The sequence below is a fragment of the Zingiber officinale genome, chromosome 6B, assembly GCF_018446385.1.
Source record: "Zingiber officinale cultivar Zhangliang chromosome 6B, Zo_v1.1, whole genome shotgun sequence".
In the NCBI taxonomy this organism is placed as follows: Eukaryota; Viridiplantae; Streptophyta; class Magnoliopsida; order Zingiberales; family Zingiberaceae; genus Zingiber; species Zingiber officinale.
In genome coordinates, this window is record NC_055996.1 from 17,909,122 (window position 1) to 17,920,433 (window position 11,312).

Below are 11,312 nucleotides of genomic sequence, written 5' to 3' on the forward strand. Positions count from 1 at the left end.
CCATACTCTATTTTTAGAGGTTCGAACCTTTAGGTTATTTGTGCTTAGTTATGTATCTAGAGCACCTTTGAGTACATGTTTTGTACTGACGTGGGAAGGACTGATTTAGTCAGAAATCATTTTCAGCTTGGATAGTTTATAAAGGATCGATGTATCCTATTCCATGAAGACTTTGACCGTGGACTGTATATACCTGGTGGGATAACTTAGAGGGTGCGTTGGGATATGTGACCCCGCTGGTGTAAGGAAGTGTAGAGCTAATTGCTTAACACTTAAGGGATACAATCGTTACTAGTGTAAACTGGGAGAGTACATTTGGATTTATGATGATAAAAAAATTTTCCCATTGGATATAGTCTTGGTAGTGTATGACATTGACTGGCAATGTTATACCACGGTGTGTATATTTTTCTTGTTCGATACCAGTTCCTTTGAACCTAGAGCAGGGTTGTTACTGGATGATTAGGCTGCTTTATTTTGGGTTGCCTTTGATTTATGTATTCATGCTTGATGCATATGCATGAATTTTGTTTAGATATACCGGTAACCCATGAGTGTTGGTAGCATAAGGTTGGTCTCTTTGATTGAGTTGGTATGCTGATTTTGCATGTATATCATGATTGTTTTGGGTTGTAGGAGTCCTGTGGTAGACTGTCCATTTGCAAGTAGTATATGTATCCATGTTCTGATATGGTTTGAAGGTTCCTTGTGGATCATAGATATGTAGTTGGGTGTATGTATCTGGAGGTATTATTGAAGATATCTTGTTGATTAAATCCGAGATGTAGTATAAGTACATCGGTGGTGTTTTGATGGAGGCATTTTGTCGATTTAATCTGAGTTGGGATATGTACATATGTGTTTGGTGTGGTATCTGAGGTAACTTTTTGATTATGTTTGATTTGTGAGTGCACCTGAGTTTAGTATGCTTTATTGGAAGTATATGTTGGTTATACTCTTGGCATATGTGAAGATATGTCATGTGAGTGTTGTTTGAGGTGTATTGTTGATTTTACCTACATTGATTTTGCACACGTGTTCGGTATGTATTGTTGGAGGTATCATACTGAGTATACCTGAGTTGTGAGTATGTTTGGTGTATAATAATTGGAGGATTTTGTTGATCATACATATGTTGTGTGAGCATGTGTGCTAGGTGTATACATTGGTAGCAGTATGATGATTCTACTTATACTGAATGCAGAATGTGGAGTGACTGCATTATGTCATTTGTTGAATTAACCCATCAACTAATTTTCCTATCAGTGGATGACCCACTAGGATGCTGATAGAGTTAATGATGGATTTGATTAGTTACTAGGTTGTTATATCCTAGGCTAACCACAGCGAATTGTGGTAGAGAGATTTTGTACAGTCTCTAGCTGGATAGTTAGGTGCCTTGGGGTACTTAGGTATTGTTTTGTGGTGGAGCGTTGCTCCCACATATCACGGATTGCTGATAGCGGAGCATTGCTCCTATATTTATTGCAGATACATATTTCAGATTATTTGTGGTGGAGCGTTGCTCCCACATATCACGGATTGCTTGTAGCGGAGCATTGCTCCTATATTTATTGCAGATACATATTTCAGATTATTTGTGGTGGAGTGTTGCTCCCACATATTGAGGATTTCTTGTGGTAGAGCGTTGCTCCCACATATGTGGTGTTTCCTGTGATGGAGCGTTGTTCTCACCCTGGAGGATTTATTCTTTGGTGATTTATGTTATTGATGATCAGATTTTTCGATTTATTATTGGAGATCTTATAGATAGGAATGTCTGTGATACGGACATTATGTGTCTTGGTTTTTGCCATATAGGCTTACAGTGCCTTAGATGTTTTCAGGGACTCGATGATCCTGGTATGTCGAGGATGTTTGGATAGGTTTCCATTATCTTTGTGGACGATGTTGTGATCTATTACGGATCCGAGGTGAGTCACGTACACTACCTTTGCATATATCTAGAGATGATTCGATGAGAACATCTATATGTGATTATCAGTAGTGCTGATTTGGATTGTCTTTTGTTATGATGTTTGGGACACACGGTCACCAGTAGGAGTGTACCGTGGTTCCACAGGAGATAGAGGTTGTTACCGTTGGGAGCAGCCGAAATCAGTGTAGGAGATCCGCAGTCTTTTGTGACTCGTAGGATATTACAGACCTTTCGTCGAGGGTTTCTTCAGCATAGCTATACTACTTTCACGCGTGACCATGAAAGGCGTGAAGTTTACTTGGACTGAGGATTGCAAGACCAGCTTCTAGGAGCTGAAGCGGAGACTAGTGTCGGCTTTGATTTTTGGTTTTTACCTTCGGAAGAGGACGAATTTGTCCTCTACACCGACGTGTCTCTACAGGGTATGGGTGTTGTTCTGAGGTAGCACGGTAGAGCGTTCTTATATGCTTCTCGATAGTTGAGAGAGCCTGAGAAGAAAATACTCAGTTCATGATCTGGAGTTGGCCGCTATTATTTTTGCCCTGAAGATTTGGCGGCAGTACCTGTATGATATTACATTGAGATTCTCACTGACCATCGGAGTCTCAAATATCTGTTCATTCAGAAGGAACTTAATCTTCGACCGAGGACATAGATGGAGTTCCTGAAGGATTATGATTGTACCATTAGCTATTACCGGGGAAAAGCTAATGTGGTTGCCGATGCACTTAGCTAGAGGTCTAGAGGGACTTTAGCTTGCCACCGAGTTGTGGTCACAGATTTGATTCAGGATTTCTCTGAGTTAGACATTGAGGAGCAGGGACAGACAGAGCAGGGTATTCTTGTTACGATGGTTGCTCAGTCGTCGATCAGGAAGAGAATCCGAGAGACCCAGTTGTTGAGACCTCATGGAGCTCAACGTGAGGCAAAGTGGTCCATATTATCAGCAGAGGATGTCAGAGGCATAAGACTGCCAGAAGTGTTATGCTGACCGGAGTCGGAGACTCTTAGAGTTCTCCATTTGCGACCAGGTATTTCTACGAGTTTCACCCACGAAAGGGGTGAAGAGATTGGCCTCAGAAGTAAGCTAGCTCCGCGATAAATTGGACCTTTCCAGATCTCGGAAAGGATTGGAGCAGTAGCTTATCGGTTGGCACTATTGCCGTCCTTGGCAGGCGTTCACGCCGTATTCCACGTATCTACGCTGAGGAGATACGTACCCGATCTGATACATGTGTTGATAGATAATCTCAGTTCTCCTTTCAGCCTGACGTCACCTATGAGGAGGTTCTGGTATGGATTTTAGACCGGAAAGAACGTCAGTTGCGGAACAAGACGATTCGGCTGGTTAAAGTTGGATGGCAGCATCATTCGGACGAGGAGGCTACTTGGGAGCTCGAGGATACGATCCGAGCTCGATATCCTCATCTTTTCACAGGAGGTATGTGATTTAATTCACCGTTCAGCATTTATAATCGTTACCGGTTATTAGTACTTGTTGATGGTAGACAAAGAAATTTGGGGACCAAATTTTTATAAGTGGGGGAGAATGTAAAATACCGAAAATAGGCGAATATTAATAAGGGAATTTTCTGAAATTTTTGAAAATTTTTCGGGAATTTTTCGGAGCTCGAACGGACGAGTTAACAGGGATAAAACGGGACCGGGAAAAAGCCTGTTTAGGCTACCCATTTAAACGAGGAAAAGTTTAATTTCTTTTCCTTTACTTTTCATTTCTTTTATTTTTGTTTTTTTTTTCTTTTCCTTCGTTTTTATTCCCTCACCCGCGCCTTCTCCCGAGCCCTAACCGACGCCGAGCAGTTCCTTCTCCCTCTCTTCATTTCTTCTGCGACACCGACGCCATTTTTCCCCTCTTCTATACTTCTCCCTCGCCGAGCCTTTCCTTCTTCCCCACCGAATCTGTGCCCTAGCCGCCAGCCACCCGAGCCTAACACCGCCGGGAGCCGCCCCTTCTATAGCCGTCACCTGTGCCCTAGCGCCGGCAGCCGGTCTTTCCTTCTCCTCTTCTTCGAGCGCCGGCCACCAGGTCCACCGAGCTCTAGCCGCGTCGCCGTCACTCCGACCCGACGCCGAGCCTAAGCACCGACGCCCTCCCCGACAGCCACCTCTCGCCACCACCGAACCTCCTCCTCTGCCCGTGCCCTAGGTTTGATCTCGCAGCCGGCCTTGCCTCCTTTTTCTCGGAGATGCCCTATTCACGGCAGAAGCAAGCCCTAGATGAGCCCTGTCGATCTTCGGTTGCCAGCCATTGGAATTTTTCCTAGCCGGCCAAACATTTCTACCCTAGACCTCACCACCGGATCCTCCTTCTTCGCCACCGGCAGTGAGGAGAACAGGGGGTAGTGAGTTAGGTAAAGGCAAAAAAAAAAGGGGTATTTGGATTTTTGATTTGGATCCTGTGCTAAATTTGTTGGTTGATAACTATGGTACTTGTCATTGTTTTCCCACAGCAGCTTCTCCGGGTCTCGACAGTAAGTTCTTCAGGATTTGAGCAGCACTGAGGCATCGAAAAATTTGAGGTAAGGTTTAGGGGTTTTGAGCTTCGTGTATATTGATTAGGTTTATGTTGGAGATTGGTAGATTGGATTAGCTTTAGATTTTTAATCTCATGTTATGATTAGGGTTAAGGAACTAACCCTGGTGGACCCACTGATTTTATTTAATTAGGGTTCATTAATTTTGTTGGAAGGATTAGTTGGATCCAATTTAGAATTCCTTTAATTGGATTATAATGTATTTTTGCTAATTGTGGTATTATAGAAATAGCTAAACTAGACATTATGTTTGATATACAGGACCTTGACGCGAGACGAGTATCTCGACGTCGGATTTGGACTGATTGGACTTTTCCTATTGGAGGCGGGTACTTTTGACTTATGTCATTTGATATACATAGTAGTGAATTTAACAAGTTGCATTAATTATGTCCTTTATTTGTCTCGGTTAGTCACTACCCATTATCTGATACATGATTGATTGATTGCTTGATTTACATCCCATGTATACTTTATTGTTTATACATGCTTATAGGGGGTAGTGATATACCATGCTTCACCATGTTCAGGACCTAGATTTTTATACCTTCTGTGTACCTTTGATTTGATATGATTCGTTGACCTAGGGTGCACTTTTCTATATATATGGATTAGGTCAGGATGTTTTTATGGTTATTGTCATGCACCATTTGCATGATTGCATGCTGTGCGATAGTCCGCTCCATTATTGTTGAGCACATCGCCAGTTACATGGATCTGCACACACCACCACTCATGGGTTAGTGGTCGATTCAGGCAGAGTGTGTTGCAGCAGGGACTCTGTTAGGCACTGTTGGTCCACTCATGGGTAGTGAGACACAACGTGTTATCCGGCAGGGATTCCTCCCCGTCATTGTGTACCGGGAGTTGAGAGCATTGCGCTCCCCCATTTATGATTTGGGGTAGGAGGATAGGTGTACTCCGACAGCATCCTGTCCACTCGGTCACTCATCAGGAGTAGTGACGACAGAGTGCACGGTTGTCACAGCCCTACCCACTCGGCCTCACTATTGTGTGAGATGATCGACTGGCGTCAGGGGTGACCAGGACGCATCATGGGCATCATATGCATGATGCATTTATTGCTTGTGCTTGTGTTTGCTGCATTTATATGCTGCATATTGTTTGGATACCTATGTTTGACATGCATACAGGATTTCCTTATCCCTCGGACTGTTTGACCTTATACTCAGGACCTGGTTAGTACAGTATTCTCCTGTTTACTTCAGATGTATTTTTATCTTTCTTATCAGGAGACTGTACGCATGATTAGTGCTAGGTGTTGTTTCCCTACTTTGTATATCAATTGTACCTGCTGAGTGTTGGACTCACCCCGCCTCCATTGTTGTTATTTTCAGGTTGATGCTGTCCGGAGGGAGTTCCAGTCGCTAGTCCTCACTGCACGTAGTGCTAGATCCCTGCAGACCTCGAGGATTTATTTACCATTTGGTTTGGTTTTTATTTGCTTATGTGTGTACTTGGTTATTTGGATACTTGGACATCGTATGTTTTCTTTTGATATTGATGGATGTTCTATTCGATATGTTTTTACTACATGCCTGCCTGGACGGCAGAAGAGGTGAGTTTCGTCGGATTTGAGTTTTACGAGTGTAGTGGAGTAGGGTGGATTTCGAGTCAGTGTAGTATTGTGATTACTATTATTAACTGCGTGGTTGTGACAGCCAGAGGCTGAATATCTATATAAACTACGTGGTGATTGTTTTTATTTATTGTTATTATTCCAGCCGTCTGTGGCTGAAGTATATGGGTTATGTAGAAGTTTCAGATTGTCCGCCGTACAGGGGAGATGTTGCCAAAATTTCTTCGGACAGGGACTCCTCTGGGGCGTGACACCGGGCGCCCCCATCAAGTTGATGTGGGGTGACCTCAACGAAGCTCTATCCGTGCGAAGTTTATCCATCTTCGAGTGTGTTGACCTATCTAGGCGCCTGGGCTTTGACGTGTGTTAGCCAATCAATGAGCGCTATGTCAGTTGCAATCGGGTGCCTAGGTTTGGCCTAGTCCGAGCGCTTGGACATCTGTGTGCTTGGACCCAGTCCGAGTGCCTGGAAGCTCATTTTCCAACCAATTTTCCAGCTTCAATTTCATATATCACAAAGTTAGCACAACAAACAAAATATGTCATTTTGAATGAATTTGATGTCTCAGGACTACCCGGTTCTAACTTTCATATTTTAATGAAATCGTAGGTCGAACTGACGCCTACTATTCCCTCAACGGGTAATGTGTCCTCACTTATTTCTCTCAAGAGAATTTACCTGATGTCAAATCGATCCTCCAGATCATTTGAACTTTTTCTTAGCATCCGAGACTTTAGGACTTTCCTCTAGACATCTGATCCCCAACTCATCCAGTCTTCCACCTAGTGTCCACGGCCTCCGGACTTTCACCAACTGTCCTTGACTAGTAGGATTTTTCACCTGATATCCTCGACTTGCTAAGAATTCCGCCCAATCTCTCAGACCAAGACTTTCTTGCCTAATTGCAACTAGAGCTTTCCACCTACTTAGTATTCGCTAGTACACACTCAGTTGTGTAAGTACATTGTGATAGTTTTGATATGATCAACCAAGTCAAATTAGGTCCTATGTGTATTTGATACCTTGTGTCTAAGTGTACAGGAACTTAGGAGCATATGAAGTCAAGCAAAAGACGTAGCTAGCGAGAAAGAAAGCATGTGAGAGAGTCGACGGGCTCATTGCGTCGAGGGACGAGGTGCTGCGAAAGAGTATACTGATGGACGAGAAGGAAGCACGCGTCATTTTTCGAGGGATGAGAAGCCGGAGCGAAAGCTTACTCGAGGAGAAGACTGAAAAATGGGTTCAGGTGAGCCCTATTCTAGATGGATAAAATTGTTGGAATGTATACTAAAAACCTAGCTTTTGTATAAACATTTACTTAGAAATAAGAATCATATTGGTCAAATATCTACATTTATAAGCTAAGTGTAGTTGTTCAATTAATTTATATTGTAGATAACATAGTGTGTGGTGTCACACACAAAAGATAATGTTATCAATTTCTTATAAATTATAAACAGTAGCTCACGACTGAGATGGAAAGGAACAAACCATTGGAATAGTCATAGTGAAATTAGTTTATCTTGACTGATTAATTACACTAGTACACTCTGAGTGTATTGAGCATGACCATTTAAGGTAAGTTATTTTTATACTGACTTAATAAAAGAACAAGACCTTAGTTATTATGGAAGTGTGTGCTCTTAATCCTAATACAATAACAAGCACATATATTTAGTATTTATTTCTTTCACTTATCAAAGGATGAGATTCAACTCGATAAATTAATAGACCCGATAAGTTGGGAAATGATATTACTTATATTGTGTGTTGTTGATTATAAAAGGAAGCTGTGTTCTAGTAATCTAGGTTGATAATGTCCCCAAGAGGAGCTTATAAGGATTGTCATGTTAAACCCTGTAGGTGGACTTAGTCTGACACGACAATAAGGTTGAGTGGTACTACTCTTGGACTAAGATATTAATTAAAATGAGTTGTCAGTAACTCAATTAATTCGTGGACATCCGACATCTTAAACACAGGGAGACTAGCACACTCATAATAAGAAGGAGCCCAAAATATAATTTGGGATTAGTGCGGTAGTTCAATAATAATTCTTTAGTGGTATGAATTATTATTGATGAAATTAAGTTGGGTGTTCGGGGCGAACACGGGAAGCTTAATTTTGTTAGGAGACCAAAACCAATTCTTCCTCTCGGTCCCTATCGTAGCCTCTTGTATATAGAGAATTATACCCACCGCATATCCACTTCCTACCCACCCTTAGGTGGCCGGCCAAGCAAGCTTGGAGTCCAAACTTGGGCCGACCAAGCCAAGGGATGAGCCAAGTGAAGGGGGGTTAGCCATAGCTTGGAGCCTAAGCTTGTTGTGGCCGACCCTAATAAAATTAAAAGGATTTTATTTTAAAATCTTTTCTTATGTGGATATCATGGTTTTAAAAGAGAGAGTTTAAAATTTAAATCTTTCCTTTTATAGTTTTCTACAAAATATTAAGTGAAAGATTTGATATCTTTCCTTATTTGTAGTTAAAAGGAAGATTTTAATTTTTGATAAAACTTTTCTTTTTTGTAACCATGTTCATGATTTAAAAAGAGAGTTTTAAAATTAAATATTTCCTTTTATAATTTTCTACAAAAGATTAAGAAAAGATTTGATATCTTTCCTTATTTGTAGATGTTAGGATGTATACTAAAAGTCTAGCTTTTGGTATAAACATTTATCTAGAAATAAGAATCACATTGGTCAAATGCCTACATTTATGATAAATATAGATTGTTCAATTAATTTATATTGTAGATAACATGGTGTGTGGTGTCACACACAGAAGATCATGTTATCAGTACCTTATAAATTATAAACAGTAAGCTCACGACCAAGATGGAAAGGAACAAACCATTGGAAGGCCGTAGTGTAATTAGATATTAGTTTATCTTAATTATATAATTACACTAGTACACTTAAAGTGTATTGAGTAGGACCATTAGAGGTCGTTTCTTTTATACTGACTTTATAAAGGAACAAAGACCCCAGTTATTATGGAAGTGTGTGTTCTTAATCCTAATATAATAACAAGCACATATATTTGATATTTATTTCTTTAATTTATCAATGGGTGAGATTTAGTTCGATAAATCAATAAGCCCGATAAGTTGGGAAATGATATCACTTATAGTGTGTGTTGTTGATTATAGAAGGAAACTATGTCCTAGTAATCTATGTTGAGAATGTCCCCAAGAGGAGCTTATAAGGATTGTCATGTTAAACCCTGCAGGTGGACTTAGTCCGACATGACGATGAAGTTGAGTGGTACTACTCTTGGAGCTAGATATTAATTAAGTGAGTTGTCAGTAACTTACTTAATTAGTGGACATTTGTTATCTTAAACACAGGGAGACTAACACACTCATAATAAGAAGGAGCCCAAAAATGTAATTTGGGATTGGTGCGGTAGTTCAATAATAATTCTTTAGTGGAATGAATTATTATTGATGAAATTAAGTTGTGTGTTCGGGGCGAACACGGGATGCTTAATTTCATCGGGAGACCAAAACCAATTCCTCCTCCGGTCCCTATCGTAGCCTCTTGTATATAGAGATTTATACCCACCTATACCCACCTTCTTACCCATCCTATAGGAGCCGGCCAAGCTAGCTTGGAGACCAAGCTAGGGCCGGCCATGGCTTGGTTCATGAGTAAATTAATGTGGTCGGCCTTAGCTTGGACTCAAGCTTAGGTGGCCGGCCTTATTAAAATAAAAAGGAATTTTAATTTAAAATTTTTTTCTTATGTGGATAACATGATTTAAAAGAGAGTTTAAAAATTTAAATCTCTCCTTTTATAAGATTCTACAAAAGATTAAGAGAAGAGCTAAATCTCTTTCCTTATTTGTAGATTAAAAGGTTGATTTTAATTTTGGTAAAAACTTTCCTTTTTAATCATGTTCATGATTTAAAAGAAAGTTTAAAAATTAAAAAAATTCTCTTTTATTAGTTTTTACAAAAGATTAAGAGAAGATTTGATATCTTTCCTTATTTGTAGATTGAAAAGAGATTTTAATTTTTAGAGATAACTTTCCTTTTTGGAAATTATCCACATGTTTAAAAGAAAGATTTTAATTTATAAAATTTCCTTTTTATTAACCAATCATGAAGGGATAAAAATTATTGGAAAAATTTTATAAATTTCCGGAAGCAAATAAGGAAGTTTTAATTTGTGTTTAAAATTTTATTTGCTTGGAGATTTGTATATGGCCGACCATTGTAAATTGAGAAGAGAAAAATTATTTTTAATTAAATAAATTTTCCTTTTCATGGCAAAAGAATTAAGGAAGTTTTTATTTAAATTTCCTTATTTGCCAAGACCAAGGATTATAAAAGAGGGGGTAGAGGTGCCTTCATGTGTGAACGACTCTATTATTTTTCTCCCTCTTTTCTTCCTTGGTGTGGCCGACCCTTCCCCTTCTCTTCTCTCCATCCTTGTGGCCGAACCTCTCTTCCTCCTTGGAGATCAAGTGGTGGCCGGATTTTAGCTTGGAGAAGAAGGAGAGAAAGCTTACATCCCTTGGAGCTTGGTTGGTGGAAAAAGATCTTCATCTTTTGGAAGCATTGTGCTTGGCCGAAACTTGAAGAAAGGAGAAGAAGGTGCTTTGGTGGTTTCTCATCTCGGAAGATCGTTGCCCACACAACGTCTGAGGTTAGAAGGGGAATACGGTAGAAGACCTAGAGGTTTTTGCTTGCAAAAGAAAAAAAGGTGTACTAGTATTTAATTTTCGCATTATACTAGTTTTATCTTCATGTAAAAAGACCAAATACAAGAGTCATGCGATTCTAGAATTTCGAATTTATTTTCGATGTTGTGTTCTTTTGTTTTTCTTTAACTTGTGATTTGATTATTCTTTTTGGTTGACCTAAAGTTATTTAAGAAAATTAAATATTAGCTTTCCTTAAAAGGCTTTGTCTAGGCGGTGGTGGTTGTTCCCATATCCAAGAAGGTCATATGCCTCGCCATGTAATCCTGGAAGCCAATTTTGGAAATTAATATTTAATGGAATTAATAACCTAGGTGATTTAGATCGAATGTGTTAAGTTCCGCAGGAGATCCAAGTCTAAACCTAAAAGAACAAATAAATTAAACTTTGGATCAAACATGTTAAGTTCCGCAGGAGATCCAAGTTTAATTTAAAAGAACACATGGTAGCTAGGAAAAGGTTCAGACCTTTATACAAAATTTTTGTACAGTGGAACCATTAGGTTTTCC